We start from the raw sequence: 10,535 nt of genomic DNA on the forward strand, positions 1-10,535 counted from the left end.
CGCCTGCCGCGGGAGTGGAATGCGCGTGCGTGAGGTGCGGAGGGCGGGGCTCGCCTGCAGGATGTGCCGGGGTTGGGGGCGGAACTTGCCTTCCGATGGGGACAGCACGCGCGTGCGCGGGGACTAGGGGGCGGGACGCGCAACCAGTCTCTGATTGCCGGTTACCCTATTCCTGGGGGTCGGGAAGGCTGGTGACCCTCAGGCGCACATCAGCTGAGCGCAGCGGGCTAGGCAGACGGTACTCAGGGTCCGAATCGGCCACAGGGCTACCGCGTCTTGGGCCTTTGTCCGCAAGTTGAGCACGGCTGTACTTGTCTGGGAGCGAAGAACGGTCAAGCTGACTGGGTGAGGGACACGGAGGTGGGTCTCATGTAGGCCAGTCTTCCTCTGCGTGTTTGGGAATTTCCAAAGACGCCTGGATCCCTGGAGTGTTGGATGAGCCTGGGGAGGATGGAATGTCACTTCCTGAGCTGTGGACGCCTCGACTTGGGGCTTGATGTTTGAGTTTCCTTAGGAAAGGCCAGATTGTCTGGGGAGGCCAACCTGAATCTAAAGCGATTGTTCTTATGTTGCACCACCTGAGAGTGGGGTTTCTGGTGGGGCTTAGGAAGAGGAGCCTGAAGCCCAGGGTCCCATGCTGTCTGGGTGGTGATGTCTGAGGATTCACAAGCTAGAAGTCAGACCACAAGCTGGACCTAGCCACAAGGAAAGCCTTCTAGATCTGTAGACTGCCCCATCCCTAAAAACCCATCTGTTGACATGAAGCCCAGGAAGGGGCCAGACTGAACATGGCCACAGGTCCACGTGCTCACACAGCTCCACCTCTGTGCTGCCCCCAAAGCAGTCTTAAGGCACTAGAAATGGCAGAACCTTCGATGGGCTTGAGTCTTGAGGAGGAAAGGATTTACCTCAGCTCCCAAGTTTTGGATACGTTTTGGGTGGTAAATAAAGAGACCACCATTCCAACTGAAGTGTTTGGACAAGGCAAATTTTACTCTTGACCAGGAGAGTGTGCTCAAGGAAAGAGTGAACACACCAAGCAGGAAGTGCATTTGGTTCTTCCTCTAACTCAGGTGGTGACTGTGTCTTTACCGAGTTGCCTGGGGTCTGACCTCACAATATTATTCAATTGGCTGGTCTAAAAAGAACCAACAAACAAAAAATGGAGGAAGGTGAAAGTGGTCCCTGACTGAAGGAGGGTCACTGTTCCAGGCCATCATATTCCTAGAACAGCCAGGAGCCAGGGCAGTTACGTAGAGAAAAACAAAAACAAAAACAAAACAAAACAAAAAAAAAAAATGAATTCCTCATCCTAAACACAAATTTTATAGTATTTGATAGAAAAGAATAATATTTGATATTTCTTACACAGGTTACAGTCCTGGGAAGTCAGGGCAGGAACTGAAGTAGAGACCGTGAAGGAACACTGCTTACTGGCTTTTTTAGCTACCTTTCTTATACAGCCCTGGCCCACCTGGCCAGGAAAGGCACACTGGATTAACCTTCTCTCTCCCATCAGTGAGCAATGGAGAAATGTCCACGGACTTGCTCACAGGCCAACCTGATAGAAGCAGTTCCTCAGTCGAGGTTCCCTCTTTTTACATGTGTCAAGTTGACTGCTGAAGCTAACTAGGACACTTCACTGGGGGTTATCTGCTCATCCCCCAGCTTGCCTCCCTGAGCACTGGACCTTGTTAAGCAGTTATCTGGTTCTGAGTGAGAAAGCTGGGGCTCCATCTCTGACACCAGCAGCAAGGCTGCTGTGTGTTCAGTGTGTCCAAGGGTGGTGGTGTGTACCATGCCTGACAGATGATTCAACATGGCTAGGAGGAAGCATACCTAAGTAATTCTATGACCTGTGTCCAGAGTGGCATGTTTGTTGAGTGAGCAGAACGTCTGCTTTCCAGAAGAGCCTGTGAGGAGGATTCTCAGGATCTATGTGGAGTTCAGCATTCAGGCCCAAAGAGGCAGCTGTAACAGACAAGCAGTGTTTGGCCAGGAGCCATGCTCTGGATCTATCTAATGTTCCTAACCCACCCTCCGTTTGTCTGCTGTGATCAGTGGGAAGGATTTGAGGTCCTAACACATTACCTGGGGTCGGGCCCTAATGTGGAGTTACCTGCCAAAGTGCCTGTTGCTGTGCAACAACCCAGATCCTTTGCCCCCAGGGCCTTCCTGCTACAGTGACTGGGCCCTGCCCCTCCACCTGGTAGCATCCTGCAGGGCTGACATCTGGACCTGTATACCTGGAAAAGATCAGGGCTACTGTGGGGAGTAATGGGCAGCTTTTGCCACTTGAGACAGAGCACTAGAGGCTCTAGGATGTCCTTGGGCAAGACCCATGACCCCATCTTGAGGGATGCTCAGTGCCCCATCCTGCCCTTGTAGAGCTTTCTCTCAGTCTCCTTCATGGTTATGTCAAAGGTCCTGATTATGAGGCTTACACACCTGAGCCCTGGACATGATACACTAGGACATCAGATCTATCAGCAAGTACACCTGTGGTGAAGGTGGGGGAGGGTCAAGGACGATGTATGTAGAGTCTGCTGTGTGCAGAGATCCTGAGCCATAGGAACTCTTGATATCAATGGCAAGTTGAGCATCAGGAAAAAGGATCTCCTTTAACCAGCACTCAGGAGGCAGAGGCAGGTGAATCTCTGAGTTCCAGGACATCAGAGCTACATAATGGACCCTATCTCAAGGAAAAAGCCACGCATTTCTTCTTCATATTCAGCCCCTGCTATAGTGGGTAGCTGTTCCAGCTTTGACCTTGAACCACTGCCCCTAGTGAGGCAGCAGGTAACTGCTACACCTGTCTGCCTATGACCTGCCCCTGGGGTGTGGCCTCTTTGGACCCTTAAGACCTGAGATGCAGACGTGCTCACACTCTCTTGTCTACCTCGTGATCTTGGATGCTGGATTGCAGACCGAGTCCGAGTTCTCCAGAGAACCACGTTGGACTGCACCTCACCTCTCCTGGATCCTGTAACCGATCCTTTTGTTGGTTGTAAGTTGCCCCAAAATAAACCTCTTTTGACTGTCAGATATACTAGGTGGGATAGCCTGGTGAATTGTCGCTTTACCCTGCTTCGGTTGGATTGTAAGGGTAGGTGAGAAGTCCTAGGAGACTTGCGCCCTGCTGGACTTGTGCTGCAAGTCCCCTTGCCTGCTGTCACCCTCTGCCTCTGTGACTCCCGTTGCAGAGGAGACCTAGGCCTATCCCTGGCCTCTGTGCACATCTGGGAGCTCCTTTCTATCGAACTGCCAACCATCTCAACGCCTGGGGCGCCAGCTGCAGCATCCGCTAAGTTCTGCCTTTGTGAGGACACAAGTATTGCCCTGAGTGCCCTTCCGTTAGTTCAGGTGACCATCAAGTGGACCTTGATAGAGGACTACGTGTTCCGAGGCATAAACTTCTCTTGGGTTTGGGGGGCAATCCTTATCATGTAAATACTCTTCAGGGTGGAGGGTGGGGAGCTGCCTAGAGATGAGAGGTGGTTCTCAAGCAGCCTTCAAGAGCCAGATGAAGCTGGGCAGTTGTCGTGCACGCCTTTAATCCCAGCACTTGGAAGGCAGAGGCAGGAGGATCTCTGTGAGTTTGAGGCCAGCCTGGTCTACAGAGCGAGTTTCAGGACAGACAGAGCTATACAGAGAAACTCTGCTTAAAAAACAAAACAAAACAAACAAACAAACCAAAACAAAACGGAACAAAAAGGCCCAGATGAAGCCCATTCCCCATTAGGGCTCAGGTGGGGCTCTCCTGGGCCAAGTGGACTGGGTGAAGTCTGGAGCCTCCAAGGTAAGTTGTGCAAAGCTATATACAAAGCAAGCGGCATGCTGTCAGGTATGGAGTTGTGAAAGTTCTTTCACCTAAGGTGGGTTCTCTGCAACATTGGTGAGAATCACCTAAGGTGGGTCCTCTGCATCACTGGTGAGAATCACCTAAGGTAGTTCTGCAATATTGGTAAAAATGCTAACACAGCTGGCTGGCCAGGTGTCTAACCTGTGAGTAGGTGATGGCATTGTGGCCCAAAGTAGGGTGATGTGGCTCAGAAGCAGGCACAGAGGGTCCCTGTGAGTATCAAAGAAGCAGAGGACAAGTCTAGGAGCTTTACTCAGACACTCCTAGATCCACGGGGCTTGAGCGGGCAGGGGAGACCAATACTCTCTTACTGAGTAGCCATCCATCTTGGAGACTACAGCCACCTCATCTGCCCTCTGAGGATTTGACTGTACTATGTCCTTTTTCCTTCTTGGAATTGTAAGGCAAACAAACAAAATCAGTCACTGTGAAGCAGCAAAGAAGAGGAGGGGAGGGGAGGGGAGAAGAGGGGAGGGGAGGGGAGAGAGTTTTTAAAGAGAGAGTCTCTCACTGTTGCAGGCCATGTTGGGATTATAGACATATACCACTGTGTCTGGCTAGACTCTTTTCTTTCCACTAGATTTTCACATAATTTTAATTACATTCTGTGTCTTGGCCATGAAAACCTTTAACTGAGGAATCTCTGCTCTCTGGGATTTGGAAAACTCACTTGGTTCCCCATCAGTCTCCTTGACACTCCAAGGTTCCCATGTTTTGAACATTTGTTTTCTATGTCCCTGCAGTTCACAAGGTCAGATAATAGAGAAAAAAACTGATATAAAATTAGCATTTTAATTTACGTACTTAATTATTTATCTTTTTTTTTTTTTTTCAAAACTGGGGTTCTCTGTGTAGCTCTGGCTGTCCTGGTCACTCTGTAGACCAGGCTGGCCTTGAACTCATAGAGATCCACCTGTCTCTGCCGGCTGAGTGCTGGAATGAAAGGCGTGCACCGCCATTGCCCAACACAGACATATTGATTAATGAGCTGGCAACCTGTTAAGCTGGTGTCCATGCATCTTGCTTCACAACAGCTCCTAGACCCCACCACCTTTTTTAGCACCCAAGCATTTCTGTCATGGTCCAGGATGGCAGCTGTCGGCTTCTTTTCTTGTCACTGTGACAGAGTACCTAACAGAAACAACTGAGAGGATGCATTTTTGGCTCAGGGTTCCAGTAGCTCCAGTCCACCCTGGAGGGGAGGGTGTGGAAGGGAGGGTGTGGAGGTGCCGCTGTGGTGGTGGGAGTGCAAGGCAACTGTGTCTTGTGTTTCCTGGACCAGGAAACAAAGCATGACAACGGAATGGGGCTGGACTACATCCCAGAAGTCTTGCTGTCTTTGTTTAGTTTTGGTTTTTTGAGACAGGGTTTCCTCTGTGTAGCCCTAGATGTCCTGGGACTTGCTCTGGAGACTAGGCTGGTCTTAAACTCATAGAGATCCTCCTGTCTCTGCCTCCCAAGTGCTGAGACTAAAGGTGTGTGCCACCACTGCCCAGCAATCTTGCTGTCTTCGTCAGGGTTTCTGTGCTGTGGTAAAACACCATGACCGAAAGCAGCTTGGGGAGGAGACGGTTTATTTCATTCTACAGCTTGTAGTCCATCATCCAGGGAAGTCAAGGCAAGGACTCAAGGCAGGAACCTGAAGGCAGGAGCTGACGCAGAGGCTATGGAGGAACACTGCTTACTGGCTTGCTCATAATGGCTTGCTCAGCCTGCTTTCTTATAGAACCGAGGACCACCTGTCCTGGGGTGGCACCATACACAATGGGTTGGATTCTCCCACGTTAATCACTAAATAAAATGCAGCACAGGCTTGTAACAGGCAAATCTGGTAAGAACATTTTCTCACTTGAGGTTCCCTCTTTCCAAATGACTCTCTAGCTTATATCAAGTTGACATAAAACTACCTGTGACCCCCTCCCCCAACAACTTCTTCCAGTTAAGCTTCATCCCTTAAGGTTCCATACTCTCCCCAGACATCTTGGGACTAAGTGTCCAAACACTTCACATTTCAACCATAGCAATAAATAATGCCATTGTCCCCATTTCACAGAGAAGGGAATGGAGCACAGAGAACCAGAGCTATCTGTCTACCTCAGAAATAGAGGACCCTAGAACCACCCTCTGGGCCTTACCAAAGGGAAGGGAAGGCCCTGGAGTGACACAGCACAGCCACTGTCAGCTTTGGGGACTACAGGTCACACACAAGGATTTGGGAAGAGGAAGTCCCCGAGACAGGGTCATGGCAAGGAAGTCAGGTAAGGAAAAACTTCTGAGTTTCCCAAGAACCTCAGGTTGGTCGCAGAGGCAGAATCATTTTCTGAGGGTCCTGTGTGGCTCTTGCCTGCTAGCTGGGATTTAACTGAGTCCTCTGTGGTCAACACAGCTGCAGAACCCTTTGGTAAGTCACCAGGAGATACCTTATACTTCCCTGGCCTGTGTTCTCTCGGTCCCTTACTGGGTACCATTCTCTTTCGGTTCCTCAGTAGGGTAAGGGTGTTTCTGGGAGATGTCAGGATGTCAGTGGTCCAGAAAGCATTGCTGGAGCCTCCCTGGTGGCTTGCTGGTCCTGGAGAAATGAACTCTGGTGGCTAACACTCTTCCTTAGACCCGGTCTTCCATGTGGTGTTCCCTCCCGATGGCCACGTCCACACCCTCCTGGAACACCACTGAGACTCTGATAGCTTCCATGGCCACATCTGGCTGCCAGCCCAGAGGCTTAAACAGTCTGACAGGAGCCAGATGTCACATTGTCTCCCTTTCATCCTAGAAGCTCCCAGTTCCTGACAGACTCCCTTCTTGGTTCTGTGATGCCAAGAGGCCTCAGAAGCTGCCACGACCCTGCAGGAGACCACGACTTTGCTGGGTGAACTCTATAGCTCCCTCACCCCCTCTGAGCTGCCTCATTTCATTTTCTGACTTGTTTACCAGTGAACAATGATGGGGCTCTACCCTGAGTTGGACATTGGGGGGTCCTATGATAATTAAATGGAGTAATAGAGTGCCTGCCTTCACTGATGTTTGAGGTGAGTTTAGGGGGAACCCAGATGAACAGGGAGACTATGTGCATCCGGCTAAGCATTTACTTCAATGTTTCTTAAAAATAGTGAGCCCATTAGTTTATTATCTTTAAATTGTTTAATGGTGATATGATATGACTTCCTTTAAAAATTATTTAAGCTAGGTTGGAGGTATAGGCCGTGGGTAGTGTTGTCCAGTATGTGTGAACATCTGGGTTCTATGCCAGCACTGCAAAAAGAGAGAAAAGAACAAAGTGAAAGGAGGGGCTGGCTGAAGGGAAAATGGTGACAATATCAGGTACTCTACGTGTGTGGCAAACAGAGCTCAGGCCTTGGCAAAGTCTGGAGGTTAGCAAATTCTAGTAGTGAGCAGTTTGGAGCATCATTAGAGCAGGGCTCTTCTCAGACAGGCTTCCTTTGCATGGAGAGCCAAATATCCCTGTAGGAAGATAAGGCCCATGAGGCCAAGAGATGAGCCGACCTGGAGTCTGCCTGAGGGCTTAGCAACTGGTGCTGATGGAGGTCCTGATCATGTCTAGCCAATGAGGGGCAACCATGCAATGTCACCAGCTCTGCATGCAGCCTGGGTGCTGGGAGGAGGGTCCATAAGGCTCTCCCCATTGCTGAATAAATGAGTCTGCTGTTTTCCTTTTACCCGACTCCCAGAGTCTGTGCTGTTGACTTCACACTTTCTTATCCCCTGCCCTGAGGGAGCTGTTAGGAGCCAGCAATATCTGGCACCCAAACAGGTTCTGGTCACCTCCCTCCTCTTACTATTGGTGCTGAACAGCACCCCCAAGACGGTGTGTTTTAGTGAGACCTCAGAGTGGTGTGTTTTCAGTACCTCCAGGAGTAAGTGTTGGGACCCCTTTCTTTCCTTCTCTTTTGTGCTGTCTGTCATGTTTGTCTGCCTGCCTGGTTAAGAAGGCAGTTTTTTCTGTTTTGGTTTTCCCCAGCACCTCCACATAAGGGCTGACCCCCAGGAGGAGGAACCAAGGCTTGGCTCCTGAACACTGTCCCTCATCTGGAGATACCATGCGTGCATATGGCTGTGGCCTAAAAATCCATGGAAGTCCCCCACTAAGCATAAAACATAAAGATCCAATACAATTTTACACCCCTGTTGGCTGTCATCTCTCTGACTGTTGCTCACCTGCTGTCTCCCTCAACAAAACAGGTAACCTCTCCATCACCTCCATTCCTCCCATGTCTGATCTCTGTACAGCATCCAATGCTGATGAGGCAGACAGTTCAGAGCCCCGCAAAACCTGCTGAGGAGGGCACGGCCACAGTTAAGACCATATGTGCTGCTTCCCTGTCAGCCCCATTCCTGCTGCAGAAGGCTACACCTCTGCTGAGGTGCCCTTGGAGTGGAGTGCCTCAATGTCCACCTGCCCAAGAAAGTGGAAATTCCCTCATACTGCATTATGCCCCCCAGCTGCTGTAGTGGCCCCCCTCAGCCTCAAAGGCAAGTGGAAGCCTTTCCAGTCAACCTGGGCAAAAATGCCGCCAAACTAGCCCTGGATTCGCACCCCAATAGCTGAAGCTGAACTCTCCCTCATCTGGAAGGTGTCTAGGGAGTTGGGCCTGGATTCGCCTTACTTTGAACAGGTCCTCACTCAATGGGCAATGCAACTACAGACATACTGTGGTTGGTGTAGTTTGCTCAAAGCTGTGCTGGAGCCAGCCACCTTTCTTAGCTGGAAATCGGCTTACAATGATCAAGCAGAAGCTCAAGCACAAATGAACCTCTTAATTAACGTTCTAGTAACCCTTGACATGCTCACTGGATGAGGTAACTTTTTCCATCCTGTCCATCAGGCCTTCTACCAACAGGTTTCTGACCTGGCCTTCAAAGCTCTTAAGGCATGTACCCCAAGAAACCCTTCAGCTTACTTCTGCAATCTTATTCAACAGCCAGGGGAACTTTTTACTGATTTTCTCACATGAGTTAATGAGGCAGTAGAGTATAGAGTAGACCTGGGCCCTACTAGGGAAATGTTAATCAAACAATTGGTTTGGGAAGGGCTTAATGCCCCTACCTGCAATGTGGTCACAGCAGTCCACAATGAGGACATTCATAAGTGGGTACTGGCCATAAGAAATCTTGACCCCAGTAATGGTCCCATCACTGCCTGCACAACTTCCCTGGATGTTCTCCTTGTGGACAGGCAGCATGCCAACAAACACACCCAAGGGCCCCCAAGTAGACAGTTCTTGCTGGAGACGCTGCAGACCAGGCCATCTGCCATGTGACTGCTCCTGGGCAAAACCAAGGACCTGATGCTCCAGATGAAATAAGGGATTTCGGCGGGGCAGGCGGGGCCCAAGATGGCCGCTCTCCGCTACCGTGGTTTCCTTAGGCTCTGTGAGGAATGGCCAGTGGACGAGACCAAACGGGGCTGAGACTTGGGCGCTTACCTGTGGAAGAAGGTAGCACAGGCCTTTCGGGAGGGAGAGAACACCCAGGTGGCAGAACCCGAGGCCTGTGATCAGATGTACGAAAGCTTAGCACGATTGCATTCAAACTACTATAAACACAAGTACCCTCGCCCCAGAGACACCAGCTTCAGTGGTCTGTCCGTGGAAGAATACAAGCTGATCCTGTCCACAGACACCCTGGAAGAATTTCAGGAGATGGATAAGAGCGTGTGGAAGAAACTCCAGGAGAAGTTTGCACCCACGAGGCCAGAGGAGAAGCATAAAGCCTGGGCTCGGGTCTTGTCCCGCCCACGTACCTGACCCTCATTAATAAAGCTGCCCAGTTTCTCCACTCAAAAAAAAAAAAAAAAAAAAAAAAAAAAAAAGGGCTGGAGAGATGGCTCAGAGGTTAAGAGCACCGTCTTCTCTTCCAGAGGTCCTGAGTTCAATTCCCAGCAACCACATGGTGGCTCACAACCATCTGTAATGAGATCTGGTGCCCTCTTCTGGCCTGCAGGCATACATGCAAGCAGAACACTGTATACATAATAAATAAATAAATCTTTAAAAAAAAAACAAAAAAAAAACAACCAACTTTAGGGCTGGAGAGATGGCTCAGAGGTTAAGAACACTGGTTGTTCTTCCAGAGGTCCTGAGTTCAATTCCCAGCACCCACATGGTGGCTCACAACCATCTGTAATGAGATCTGGCGCCCTCTTCTGTGTACATAATAAATAAATATTTAAAAAAGAAAAACATGTAAAAACTCAAATCAACAAAGGTGAGAGGATAGAGATGTCACATAAGCAGGGTATCGAATCCAAGCACAGGTAGAGATGTCTATCTTCTTATCCTGCTGTTGTTTTTGTCTCTTTCCTTCCTTTCTCTTTTCTTTCCTCCTTTCTTCCTGCATGCCTGCCTCCCTTCCTCTTTCTTTTCCACTGTGTAACCCAGACTGAGTACTAGGTTTGGGATTACTGGTGAGGATTTTCTACCAATGGGGTGCCCCTCTCTGATCCTCTTACAGTCTTTTCCAGCGATTGTCACGGTGCTTGTCATGTGTCATGGCATTAAAGGGCAGGGCCTTTGCTGAGTATATACAGAGTAATTAGATAGGAAGGAGCTTCAGGTGAATAGTTGGTTAATATGCCTCTATTGCAGCAGAAGCCTGGCTGGTCTGCTTTTATCTCCTGCTATTCCTGAGGGCTGAGTGGGCAGCTGGCCAACTTCCT

At 49.8% G+C, this 10,535-nt stretch overlaps 1 pseudogene; it reads left to right on the plus strand.

Moving 5' to 3' along the window:
- The first annotated feature begins 9,213 nt into the window (after positions 1 to 9,213).
- Positions 9,214 to 9,638, plus strand: LOC118574011 (annotated as a pseudogene).
- The last annotated feature ends 897 nt before the right edge of the window (positions 9,639 to 10,535 follow it).

This window comes from Onychomys torridus, chromosome 1 (genome assembly GCF_903995425.1).
Source record: "Onychomys torridus chromosome 1, mOncTor1.1, whole genome shotgun sequence".
NCBI classification, from domain to species: Eukaryota; Metazoa; Chordata; class Mammalia; order Rodentia; family Cricetidae; genus Onychomys; species Onychomys torridus.